This window comes from Ambystoma mexicanum, chromosome 11 (genome assembly GCF_040938575.1).
Source record: "Ambystoma mexicanum isolate Mex_15411 chromosome 11, UKY_AmexF1_1, whole genome shotgun sequence".
In the NCBI taxonomy this organism is placed as follows: domain Eukaryota; kingdom Metazoa; phylum Chordata; class Amphibia; order Caudata; family Ambystomatidae; genus Ambystoma; species Ambystoma mexicanum.
In genome coordinates, this window is record NC_090934.1 from 1,481,391,776 (window position 1) to 1,481,405,855 (window position 14,080).

A 14,080-nucleotide genomic window follows, 5' to 3' on the forward strand; every position below is an offset into this window, starting at 1 on the left:
GGAGGGCAGAGGAGGTAGGAGGAGAGGGCAAGGTAGCCCAGGAAGAGGGTGCCAGAGAAGTGGCAGAGGATGGGGGTAAGGAAGCCAAAGAAGGGTGAGAAGGGACAGCGGGAGCGGAAAGGAAATTGATAAGGCGTGAGAAGCATCTGTCAAAGTGGAGGAGGTTGGCCTGAGGGCCTTGGACCAAGACGGTGCCATTGAGGTAAACATTAATGATGACCTTATGTTAAACGGGATATCATATCGTGCCTCCTTTATTGTATATATTGTCCTAAGCCCAGTCGCTCTCCGACCGCGTAGCAAAGTTTCGATCTTAGATCGACTTAGCCGCCATTTTAGGTCCGTCCGCCATTTTGATTTCCACTCCAAAGTAATTCTGTGTTCTAAAATGGTGGACAGTGTTTCCCGCTTGTAACTGAGCCGTCCTGACCTTTGTACATAAGTTAATATCTAAACTGTCCATTGGCCAAATGTTTGGGTCAAGTAAAGAGACCTTGTCCCATGCCTGGCTTGTAGACAGAGGATTACCTGCGCCAACAAGTCCGATCCGCGACATACATCAACTACAATGCTATCTAAATACTGAACGTGGACACTTGCTGAACTACATTGTATAGGACGTGTGTTAAGGCTTACTGTTAAATCCAAGAATACACTGTTGCCATTGTGACTTGTTGTTGTACAAACTGAAGATAATCCACATGCATATAGTTGGACAAACTAGACGTGAACTCGGTACGAACCCTAGACCAAGTATCACTAACCTGTAGGGGGGGGCTAGACATTATGATCAGAAATGTATAAAATGTGTAAATGTTTAGCCATCCAGTACCTCTCATTTTTCACACCGAAAGGGCTGGTATTCTCTGTGATGTACTGAGGGCCAGATAGCTATCTGATACGTTGTTTCTTTGTAAACTGTACAGTTATAGAATAAAGATCTGTGAATCTTTATAAGCCCGTGTTTGGTGCGTTTCCTTTTGGGGTACTCAGCCTCGATATTTCTTTTTGCTTTTACAGATGGCACCCGAATAGGGACCCTCAAGATTGATGCCAGCTCGTTGAAGGTTGACGCGGCTATCGGACCGGGATCGGACGGTGTAAAAGGGGGCCCCTTTCTTGGATGAAAAGCGACACCTCAGCAGCGCTACACGACCCGATCCCTGGACGGTGAGCCCGCAGTCCGAGTCGGCATCTTGATGAGGGTCCATATATCGAGGCGGGCAGATTTGCCGAAATCACCAACCACGTGGGACCTTCGTTAGAACTTTGAAATCCGATCGGACCTCCTTAGGATTTGATCAGGTGAGTCGTGACCCGATTCTTAAGTATCCTGATAATTTGTTTTGGCGCATTGCACTCGCGAGTACAATTATTGACCAGGTAACACCAGTATTCTGATATGCCAGGGAAATTGACTGCCTGCTTCAGGGCATTATTCCGCAGTAATAGACAATCTTTGGAATTTGGCAGACCGGCACCAATGGAGGGGTCACCAGCGTGTACTATGTACTGTAAGCACGGCATTTGGTAGTATGGTGTTTAATGATATTTGGCACAGACAAACTAGACATGCATCTGAATTTCAGTCGCCAATCAATGGTAGTTTTGAAATTCCTCATATTGAATATTTAGAATCCATATTATTAAAGAAAAAGGCTAGACCTGCAGCATTCGATGTATTACAGAATTCGAAGAAAGAAGCTATGCAGCAGCTTAAGAGTAGAGAAAAGCATGCGCGCCGTCATATGACGAACTCCGAAAAAGCGTTATTATATGAACAGAATAAACAGTCCTGAGTCAGTTAGGAATATGGAAAGGGCTTTTTCACTTGGTATCCAGAAAATGTATCCTTCTAAAGACTTTCATGAATCTGATGAGCTGATCGACAAACTTTTAAATGAACGAAGGCCTGGTGCCACTGCGCCACGTCCGTATGTTCCTCTTCCTGCTGTTATTCCTCCTCCTGTAGCTCCTCCACCTGTGCTTGCTGTTACGGGTCCGGTGGGTTTGCCTGCTGCACCAGTGATAGCACCTTTGTTTCCGAATGTAGAAAATTTGCCTACTCTCCCTCTTCCAAGTGGTTCTACAGAGAGAAAGCATTAATTGACTGCATGGGTCAGACATTGTATGGAGAGGGGTGAACAAGCTGATGTTTTTGCCACACTTTCGAACTTAAACAATTTTCCTGAGAAAAACGTTTTTATTGAAGGATTAGGAATTCATTTATGTATAATGTGGAACAGGCTAAATTATATAGATCTCCCACAAGGGTTAAGGGATCTGAATACTTCAGCATTTTCTAGAGATACTGCGGCGAAAGTACATGAGCATGTTGAGAGAGTTTTTGTGTATAGAAGGGAGTTGGAAAGGTTAAGGAATGAAGATATAGATGGTGATAGTTTGGGTGCTGTGTTTGTACAGAAATGTTTTTTTCCTTGTCGCAAATCGATAAATGAGGAAACACGAATTTGTACAAAAGATGCAATTAGGTGGATTTCAGACACGTTGATAACTCCCGTTGAAGTATATGACACGTGTAGTCAGTATACGCCAGAAGGAAAGTGATACAGGTAATGGTAGAGTACCTACAGGATGAATGCGTAAAAAGAAAGATTTGTTGTCCCGTAGAATTATTGAGTATTTATAAGAGGACTTTTTCGTTTGACACTTCTTCGGCTGCTTCAGCGCTCGATCTAGCTCTGTTGCTTAGTAAGCGTTCGGAGTTGCCTACTTCTCAGTTGCCTATGAGAAAGGTTCCTCCGACATTTGTCCCAAAAGTTAAGATTCCCGCTAATCCTGCAACGGGTGCAGCTGCTCAAGATATTTCTGCACATTATGTGTTGCAGTTTGTTCACGTCCCGTTTTCGAGACAGGAAGTGAACACCATTAAACAATCTATTCCTGATATTAGGAAGAATCCGACAGGGTTCTACAAAGAAATAGAGTCTGTCTTGCAATCATCAGTTTTCACCTTAAATTATATTGATTTGTTATTTCCCGAACTCCTGCCTATTGACTTGTGGAAGCAGATTAGGACTGTAGATGATGTACCAGGGTTAGGAGATACATGGGATAACATGGTTGGGTTAGACAGAGGAAGGCCAGCTGGTGAGAAACCACCACAGGTAATACTAACTTTGCCTAATAGAATAGTCACAAAATTGAAAGCTATAAGTCCTAAAAGAAGGATTATTTGGGACAAGTTTACTGCCTGTGTCCAAGGAAAGTCTGAGGGTGCTACAGAGTTCTTTAATCGGTTCAAACAAGTATTTTCAGATTTCAGTGGGCAAGACATAAGCACAGAGTCTGGGAAATGACTATTTGTGGACAAATTTGTGCGTGGATTGCTGCCTGATATCCAGTCACAGATGATGTCCTCCGAGAGCACTTGGCAAGCAAAGTCTCAGTCAAAAGTATTGCACCTGGCTCAGTACTATGAGAATCGTGTCAATAACGAAAAGGAAAGAGTTGAAAAGAGAAAAGGAGATTTAAAAACGAAAGTATTATTGCAGCAAATTGTTAGAGGCCCTAGAGTGGGTAATTTGCAATTTTGGGGTCAGTATGTTCCACAGGGAAATGCCCCATTGGCTCCTGTAAACATAAACCAGACCAGTGTGCTTATTGTAGACAGGAGGGTCATTGGCGTGCACAATGTCCGATCCTCCAGCAGAGGTCGAATAACGCATTTGGGAATATGGGTAGACGATCCAGAAGCCGCCCTGGTGCAGGGGGTCCTGGTAGGAGTCAGTTTTCGCAGGATTCACAGCAACCTTTTTCACAGGACAATCAGGCACCAAGTGTGGATAATAGAAACATTTTTGACCATCCTTCTGCTGCTTACCTCTCTGAAGAACTTCCTTTCGATAACATTCTGTTTCGCTAGGATTGACCGAAGCAGGGTTTGGAACCAACGCCTATTCCCGTTAATCAGAAAGGTCCCTATGTTGAGATGATAGTGGGAAATAGGAAACATCTTGATTGCCTGGCTTGTAGAGGTTGGAGCAGGAGATCCCTCTTGCACCCAGCTGCTGGAGCAGCACCATGCAGCCACAAGCACTGCCTGGCCAAAGGTAAGCCTGGATGCTACACCTTTGTTATTTGGCAGTGCCCTAACATCATGCTGAAAATCGTCATTTTCACCCCTTAATTAATGCCCTGACTTAGTGCTGCCTCTGGAATTATTGTAGCCCTTTGTGCATCTTGCATTTAAAAAACAAAGGTTACTACACCTAAATTCGAAATATCAAAAACACAAGGTTTTTGACATTCAAAGATGGCTGCCGCCGCTTTGTGCTATTGAAATCACCCTCCTCGAAAGCCCCAGATGCTTGCCTGCCCCGTGATTGGCTGCCTGTAGCCTCTTAGCCTATTGGGGAGCACCGGCAGGTGAAAGCCGGCCCCCGACGAAGGCAACCGAAAAAGGCTCCTTCTGACTGAGCTGAACGTGCACGTGTGTTCGGTGTTTCTGCGGCATGAAATCCCAAAGGTGAGCCTTCCTGCCCCCTCAGGTTATATGCGGACCGCTAATCTGCCCCCTTCTCCCCAACTTGCAACTTATTTTGTACCCCATGGCCTGCCCGACACCCGATGCCTTTCATTAGCTGCTGCCCGCCTATGTGTGATCATTCCGCCCAGCCACCCGATAACTGGAAACTGCTACCGTCATCCTCCTTTGAGCTGCGTACAAGAGCTCACAACTCGATACTGGTGTCCTGATCATGTTACAACTCCTCCCACCCTGCGACGCCCTAACTACAACTTTTGCATAATACGTGACTCAAGGAACTTTGATCACTTCGCACAACTATATTTTGTTTTAACTCGGTAAGCAAGTGTACCCCCACTCCAATCCGCACTGCATCCTATGGTACCTGTTACACTGCATGTGTCACTCTGCCCAATGTCTGCCGTGTAAGTGCCTGCATATATCTGCATCACCCTGCCTAATCAACGATGAGCCACCGCGCGCGCATATACCAATATCTCCTTGGGCCTGCGTGCACGCAACTACCTATGCCCGCGTTGATGCCCAACTAATGTTACTTTACAGGTAATATATGACCCCTACTGGTAAGCCTGCTTGACTTCCCTTGCACGAAACCAGCATCTCATACGACTATGTGATTGTACCTTATTTCTTGTTCGACTCGGATTAGGCCACTGCCTCCCTTTGCTTGATTGTGCTCATTTGCTTGATTGTGCTTATTTGTTTTGCTACCCTATACTGACCGACCTGCAAACGCCTGTGCTCAAATTGCCTGTTTAATAGCTAGCATTGCACTTTAGGCCGCACCAGGACACTAAGCCCTTTCACCACCAGCCCTGTTTACTGCCCCACTTGCCCTTGCCCCTCTGGCTCCTGAGCCTAACCAGTTCATCCAGAGCCTGGACATCGCGACCGCAGCACAACAGAGTTTATTGGTGTTCCGACGCCGCACTCTACTCTATAGAGGTAACCTACATGTGACCATTGAGCGCCTACAACTTGCAACTGTGATACCATCTGTCCCATTTGCAGTAACGCCTGATAATTGCACCCAAGTTTGCCACATGCTATCTATATCCAGCCATCTGCTGTATCATCTCCTGTTAGCTATATTCACTGTATTGCCCTACAGCTGCACGTGCATTTAGCCATTGAAAGCTGCATCTAGCCTGCCACTACATTGTGTTTTAAGTTGCTTTTAGACTGTCACTACACTGTAAGTTGATAGTTGCATCTGGCCTGCCACTACATTGTGTTTTAAGTTGTTTTTAGCCTGTCACTACACTGTCATTTGATAGTTGCATCTAGCCTGCCACTACATTGTAATCCGATTGTCGCATCTAGCTTGCCACCACATTGTGTTTTAAGTGCTTTTAGCCTGTCACTACACTGTAATTTGATAGTTGCATCTAGCCTGCCACTACATTGTGTTTTTAAGTTGCTTTTAGCCTGTCACTACACTGTAAATTGATAGTTGCACCTAGCCCGCCACTACATTGTAATCCGATAGTCGCATCTAGCTTGCCACCACATTGTGTTTTAAGTGCTTTTAGCCTGTCACTACACTGTAATTTGATAGTTGCATCTAGCCTGCCACTACATTGTGTTTTTAAGTTGCTTTTAGCCTGTCACTACACTGTAAGTTGATAGTTGCATCTGGCCTGCCACCACTGTGTTTTTTAGTTGCTTTTAGCAGAATGCATTTTAGCACGACTATCAACATACGCCCCACTGCTGCTATTACAATTAATACTGATAACTATGGACCAATTTAAACAAGTACCCTTCCCTACTCCCCATAGAAACTCTAGGCTTTGCGCTAGACTCTCCACCCTCTACGAACCGCAGGTACCCAGCAACGCCTACTTGAGCCGTCGCACCATTCGCAAAAACCAGACCAGGAACTCAACGCATTCTAACCCACAATTACCGGCTAGCACCATAACGAAAGAACCGATCCTGGTTACCTCTGACACCAACTGCCTTCCTAAAACAACCTCCATAACAGGAGCACTGATCAATGCTAGATCAGTTGTGGCCCACGCCACTGAAATAGCCACCCTCCTTACATTAGATAACCTCGACCTCCTAGCAGTCACAGAAACCTGGCTACATGATGCAGCAGGTCCAGCCTTCTCCCTAGCAATACCCAAAGAATACCAACTACTAAGACTAGACCGCCAGAGGTGGTGGCTTAGCCATCATCTCCAAATCCAACCTGAATGTAAGATTAACAACACTGCCCACCCTAAAGTCCTGTGAACTCCTGACCGCTAAATTACCGATATCCCCATGCCAAACCCTAACTATCTCATTTACAGGCCACCAGGGCCTTTAGGCCTATTCGAAGAGGATTTATCCAGCCTCTTAGCGAGAAACACAAAAAAGTAATTCCAGACAATGGTCCATGGTGATCTTAACCTAGGTTTTAATGGCCCAGATGACAAACAAGCGCAAGTTATTGGCACTATGCTTGAGGGACACGGCCTCACCCACAAAGTTCTCACCCCCACCCATGACAAAGGGAGAATATTAGACTGGGTATCCACTTCCAACTGCCCTACCACTATCACCAAAATTACACCCAGCCGTGGACTGACCACTTCCTCATTAACCTCTACCTAACATTCAACAAGATGCTCAGGATTGCAAAAATAATGGCACCATCTGTGCCCACTAGATCCAGAAAAAATATCACACCTGACAATATCTTACCCCTGCTCCTCCCAACCATCAATGCCTTTCCAACAGATTCTGACCCAGATACCATGGTCAGAATATACAACACCACCATGGCCACAGCCCTGGATGCCGTTGCCCCACTGAAGAACTGTAAAAGTAAACAACAATCCCACCTCAATACTTGGTTCACCCCCCACCTAAAAGAACTGAGACTGAAAAAAAAGAAGCTTGAAACTGTATGGCGACACACCCCTACAGCTGAAAACAAACTTAAACTCAAACTATGCGCTACTAACTACAAGAAAGCAATCTTCCGAGCTAAAAAAGACGTCTATAACGATAGAATCTCCAACGCATGCTCCAACACAAAGGAATTATTTGCAATCCTGCGAGAACTTGAATCTCCCATACCATCACCCGACAACGTACCCAAAGACAAGCAATGGTGTACCAATATCCAAAATGCCCTCGCAAACAAAGTGAAAACATTACAATCTAAAATTACTATAAAAAAAGCCTCACTCCCTCTCAGCGAAACTCCCAGTATGCCCACGCCCATGCCCAAACCTAGCCTAACACCTTTCAAATTTGCTAAAGTTTCCACTCATGAAACCGAAAAAAATCATTGCCTCACTAAAACCTTCCAATTGCAAAGGCGATTACTGCCCGACCCAGATAATTAAGAATGCCGCCAGAGACCTGGCCCCCTCCGTCACCAAACTCATCAAGTCCTGGGTTCTCCCCATGCTAAAAAAACAAACCCTAGACGCCTCCATCCCCACCAACTATAGGCCCATCACTACTGTCCCTTTCCTCCTGAAAGTAATTGACAGAGTTGCCTATCTCCAAATCCAAAAATACTTGGAGACTAACCAACTCCTTGGCACTCGTCAATCGGGCTTCAGACCTCAGCATGGCACTGAGACCGCACTTATAGATCTTAAAGCCCAAATCGACAAGCTCAACGACAAAGGAAACACAGCTATGCTACTCCTCCTTGATCTGTCGGCGGCCTTCGACCTAGTGGACCATGCAGTACTCTGCAAACACCTAGCGTCAGCCGCCCACTTCTCAAGCAAAGCTATAGCCTGGGTCCAATCCTTTCTCGACAATAGAAGTATGCGAGTCTTCTCCACCTTAGACTCTGCAGACCCTATCCAGACAACATGGGGAGTCCCACAGGGCTCCTGTGTCTCGCCAACGATTTACAATGGGCCTCATTAAGAGTCCGGCGGTAACCGCGGTGGTAAAACTGCCTGGTTACCGCCGGACTCGTATTACCATTCCGACTCCGTGACTCCCGGAAATACCAGGGCATTACGACCCTGGTGTCCTGGGAATCCGGGAGGCGGAATGGTGTAAATCCCCATTCCCATTGAGTCCCATAGGACTCAATGGGAATGGGGAAGTGGAAACACCGGCACCATCTCGTGATGGTGCCGGTGTTTCCTCGTCCGCCTGCAGGCGGGTGGTGTTAAACCCCCCAGGTCAGACCTGGCTCCCGCCTGCAGGACTCAGGATCGGGCGGTCCGGAATTAACAGTGGCGGCGGGTTTACCGCCACTGTTAATTCTGAACCGCCCGACCTGTAATGAGGCCCAATAGCTTTACTAAACCTCTATTCGACAAATTGGACAGACTGGGTGTCACCTACACAAATTATGCAGACAACACCCAGATCCTCATCCCCCTTTCGGGCAATTTCACTACGGATACAGCTTTAGTAAACAAAACGTACACCTTTATTCAGGCATGGATGGCAACCCATGGCCTCTGCCTGAATGACGAAAAAATAAAGATCCTTATTCTAGGCTCACCTAACAACTTAAAAAAACTTGATTCCAATTACAGCTCCTTCAATATTGACTGCAAATAATCCCCGTCGCCAAAGAGGTGAAGACCCTTGGTTTCTACTTGGACTCCACTCTGTCTCTAAGGAAACAAGTGAACGCCCTGGCCTCATCCACTGCCTATACTGGTAAACTCATTAAAGCATGCAGACCCTTCCTTTCACCAGCTAGCTGCATTATCCTAGCCAATGCACTAATCCTCTCAAAACTGGATTACTGCAATGCACTTTATGCAGGCGCTAACAAATACATCATCAATAAACTTCAAACCCTGCAAAACAACGCGCTCAGAACGGCCTTGACCCTCCCAGTCAGAGAGCACATTTCAAATGCGCTTACAAACTACAACTGGCTAAAAATTAGCGATAGGATCACCTTCAAAATTGTCACACTTACATTCAAATGCCTGAACAATGCAGCCCCCCCATACCTCAGGGACAGAATAATAAGAAAAACCTCTGCATGACCAACCAGAACAGCCAACTCTTTCTGCCTCCAAACCCCGAGATTCTGACTACAAAAACAGGAGGCAACAGCTTCCCTCTGCAAGCAGCTCAGTACTGGAACGCCCTACCACTTGAACTAAGACGGGATCAGCTTTACAACAGCTTCAGGCACCACACCCGCACCTGGCTCTGACGCAATGACCTCTGAAACCTGAGACCATGTGCATTGTGTTCTGATGCCATACAATGTTCAACCTTCACATGTGAAATGTACATAATGTATTTACTGTTTATAATATGCTAGACTCTACTATCCTTACATGTAAAGAATGTGTAGTTACTGTATATAACACATGATACCAACAACCTGTAATCTGTAACCTGTAACTAAGTTCTAAGTATTCTTCTTATTCTGTGCGCCCAGCTACCCAAGGGTTTTCTGGCGCCCTATAAATAAACAAACAAAACAAACAAAACAATCTATTCTTGATAGATACAGGGGCACAGAAGTGTTCCATTGACCATTCACGGGTTCTAAACATTCCACTGTCAGGGCAAACCAATGTTTCAGTAGTGTTTTCTGGCACACCAGTTTTCTGTCCGGTTTCTTCGCCGGTACCTATCACTTTGGGTCCATTTACAGACCACTGTCCATTCCTTTTGACTACGAATTGTGGAGAGAATTCGTTGGGGTTGAATCTGTTGAAGGAATTAAATGCGGTAATTCATTGTTCTTCTGATGGAGTGCGCTTGACGATTTCTCCACAGCAACTTTCTGTCTCTCAATTTTTGACCAGACCTTTGCTTCCGGAATTTAGTGATGTTTCGGAATGTTTGTGGGCAATTGACGACAATGATGTTGGTGTTTTGCAAAATGAGCCTGTTAAGATTATTCTGAAACATGGAGTGAAGTTGTCACGTATTTCCCAGTATAAGATCTCGGTCGATGGTGAGCAAGCTTTGAAATGCATCGTCTCCGATTTTGTGCACCGTGGGGTGATTGAGGAAATTGCAGGTAGTTTGTGCAATAGTCCGATTTTGCCCGTATACAAAAAAAGGCAATAATGCAATTCCCTTCCGTTTCATTATTGATCTACGTGCCATCAATAAGATTGTTGCTCCACTTCACCTTAGGGGGACCTCGTTTACTTTCACCCGTGCACCACAAGGTTACATGGAGAGTCCTAGCATTTACAGTAGGGCTTTGAAAGAGCAGCTCGACACACTTGAGTTGCCCACTATTTGTACAATGCTTAAATATGTCGACGACCTTCTATTAGCCGCTGACTCAGAGAGCGCCTGCAAGGAGGGCACTGTGTTGTTGCTTATCCACTTAGCACGACATGGACACAAAGCTTTGCTTAAAAAAAGTCAATATTGTCGACAGGAGGTCGCCTATTTAGGTTATCTCCTGTCAAAGGAGGGAAGAAGGTTGCCGACTGAACGGATAAAAATCATTCCTAGCATGTCTATCCCAAATACACAGAAGGAAGTTAGAGCCTTAATAGGAATGGCTTCTTACTGTAGGCAGTAGACCCCCAACTTCTCCTTAGTGATTAAACCAATGTTGGCTTTGACGAAGAAGGGCATTTCTTCACTAATTGCGGTGGAACTTGGAACACCAGCAAGCATTTGATCTGCTCAAGACTGCATTGTGCTCGGCACCAGTTTTGGGCACACCAAACTATGAAAAGGCCTTTGTGTTCTATGTGCATGATTGTGATGGATGTGCTTTGGCTGTATTAACGCAGGAACATGGAGGGAAGAATAGGCCGTGCGGCTACTTTTCTTCCGCCCTTGATCCTGTAGCATGCGCTTTGCCAAGATGTTTGAGAGCTGTCGCTTCTGCTGCTGCATCCGTAAAACAGAGCGAGGGAATGGTCCTAGGCCATGCTTTAACCCTGATGGTACCTCACTCTGTAGATGTTCTATTAAAACAGAACACAAACCAACACCTCACCTCCACACGATTAACGAGATACGAATTGATCTTGTTTGCACCGCACATCCAAATAAAGAGGTGTTGTGTCCTTAATCCGGCTGAACTTTTACCTTTCCCGCAAGGTACTGCTTGCAGTGACGAAGAGTCACATGACTGCCTTTACACTACAGAGCAAGAGACCAAAGGCAGAATCGATCTAAGAGACATTCCTTTGAACCATTTACAAGGGGAGTTGTTTTGTGATGGCTCCTGTTTCAAACTCCCGGATGGTACATCCACAGCTGCTTATGCAATAACCACATTGAGAACGGTCGTGGAGACCAAAAGAATCGCACATAACTCCGCGCAGGCAGCAGAGATTATAGCATTGACTTGAACTTGTGAACTTTCCGAAGGGCTTACCGTAAACATATATACTGACAGTCAGTATGCCTTTGGGATGGTTCACAACTTCGGCAGACTTTGGACAGAGAGAGGTTTCTTGACCTCACATGGCACTAAAATCCAGCATGGCTCCTTGATAGTACGGTTACTCTGAGCGCTTGCACTCCCTATTCAGCTAGCAATTATAAAATGCGCAGCACATCAGAAGATTGTAGATAATGTAGGAAAAGGGAACGTTTTTGCTGACCAGATAGCCAAACAGACTGCCACTGATCTCTCTTCAGAAATGTATACTTCAAGGGAAGCCACAAATGCCTGTACTTTGGATGAGGGTGTCGAATCTGTAAGGGATATTCAAGCCGATGCCACGTTACAGGAATCTAAGAAATGGGCTGAGGAGTTGGCGAAATTGGATGATGACGGGTGTTGGGTGCACAAAGTTGAAGGGAAATGGTTACTGCCTGACGTGTATATTATGATGATGGTTGTTATGGCTCATGGTCCCACCCATATTTGTGCACGAAAAGTCACCAAAATGTTGGAAAATGTGTGGGTAAATGATAAAATCCCTAAAGTAGCTGAGCGCTTCGTTCAAGGGTGTATGATTTGTCTGCAACATAATGTGGGAAAGGGCACATCGACTCCTAGGGGTAGTTTTGGTCCACATTCTGTCCCCTTTGAAGTAATCCATTTCGACTTCATTGAAATGGAGCATTGTAATAACTTCAAATATGTATTAGTGGTTACTTGTGCCTTGAGCAAATGGATTGAAGCTTTTCCCGTCAAAGATGCCACCGCTATGACCACGGCGAAGACCATGCTGAAGGAATATTTTCCTAGATTTTGTCTGCCAAGAGTCATCTGGTCGGACAATGGTCCACATTTTATCGCTGCTGTAATTCTGTAGATATGCGCGGGATTACAGATCGATAAACGGTTCCATTCGGCCAGACATGCACAGAGTGCTGGATTAGTGGAAAGACACAACTGCATCATCAAGAACAAGCTCGCTAAGACGTGTGCCGGAACCAAACTGAAATAGCTGGACGCCTTACGATCATGTTAATGTCTATGAGAACGACCCCTCAAACTAAGTCTGGGCTCTCTCCCTTTAAGGTGGTCATGGGTAGGCCAGCTAACATTTGGAACATACCAAAGCCCCGTTCTTTACGTGAAGTCAAAATGTACTTCTTTCTGATTACTGTGGCTAGTTAACTAAAAATATGTATTTGATTTATCACCAGGTGCGACAGGCTTTACCTGTTAAGTATGAGGGCCCAGGTGTTACGCTCACCTGGTATCCACAGGGACGCCACCCAGCCGGGTTACCCGCTGGTATACTTCTCAGCTTTGCCCAGATGTGGTCTGCGGGAAAGGTTCTGCCTGAAAATACAGGAGGACTGTGTTCAAGACTGACTGACTGACCGGGGTAAGTATCCTCCCTCCACCCCCATATGATTTCACCCCCTCCGGGGCCCTCTCCTCACCTTGTGGTAGAGTTAGGCGTGCTCTCCGTCCTGCCTTCTTTGCAGGGGCGCGTTGTCTTTCGTGGGCGTGTGCGGTCCAGTTACTTCACTGACACCGGCCCGTTTGATATTGTTCAGGTAGGTCTTATTGTTGTTCTTTAGTATTGTTGCTATCCTGCATGCCTTTCTTGTTTAAAATGTCTCTTTTTCTCCCTTAGGTATGCAGCGCTTCAGCGTAGCGAACTGGCTTGGTTGAGCCCCGCTGGTAAATGATGGCGCATTAAGAGCGCTATGATGCGGTAAATAAGCGCTATGCGCAGCGCTGCAAAGTCTTGCCTTTGCTAACCTGTGTTTTCCTTCCTTGTAGGTCACGGTGTTCTTCAGCGCGAGTGGAATGTCCGGAGTGGTGCCAGCCGAGAGGCGACCAGCCAGGTAAGCCTTTTGAGCAGTTCGTAATTTGCAAATGTCTCTACTGCTTTCTTTAATGTTGCCTCCATCTTCCTGTTTCGAGTCGTTCTGTTAGGGAGGCGTGCAGATTCGAGGAAGCTGTTCTCAGTAGCTGCGAGTGGCTAAAGATGAAGACTGCAGGTAAGATGCTGCTGCTAATGATGTTCCTTTTGTCTCCTTGCAGGTTCTGCTTCTCTGAGGTTCGGGGGAAATAGCTGGACATGGTGAGCGTCACGTTGCAAGCTGCAAAGTAGCGCGAAGCGTGTTGTCTTACTCGGGTGTGGTTTAAATAGCCCCAACAAAATAGTCCAGGTAAAGTAGTCCCTAGGCTACCACACCCAAAACACTATACCGCATAGCTTGGTTGCTAGGAAC

At 45.9% G+C, this 14,080-nt stretch overlaps 1 protein-coding gene across 4 annotated transcripts in view; it reads right to left on the reverse strand.

The window, feature by feature from the left end:
- The window catches only part of TTLL13 (tubulin tyrosine ligase like 13), a 307,481-nt gene that overhangs the window by 203,713 nt on the left and 89,688 nt on the right, over positions 1 to 14,080 (reverse strand). The window lies entirely within an intron of this gene.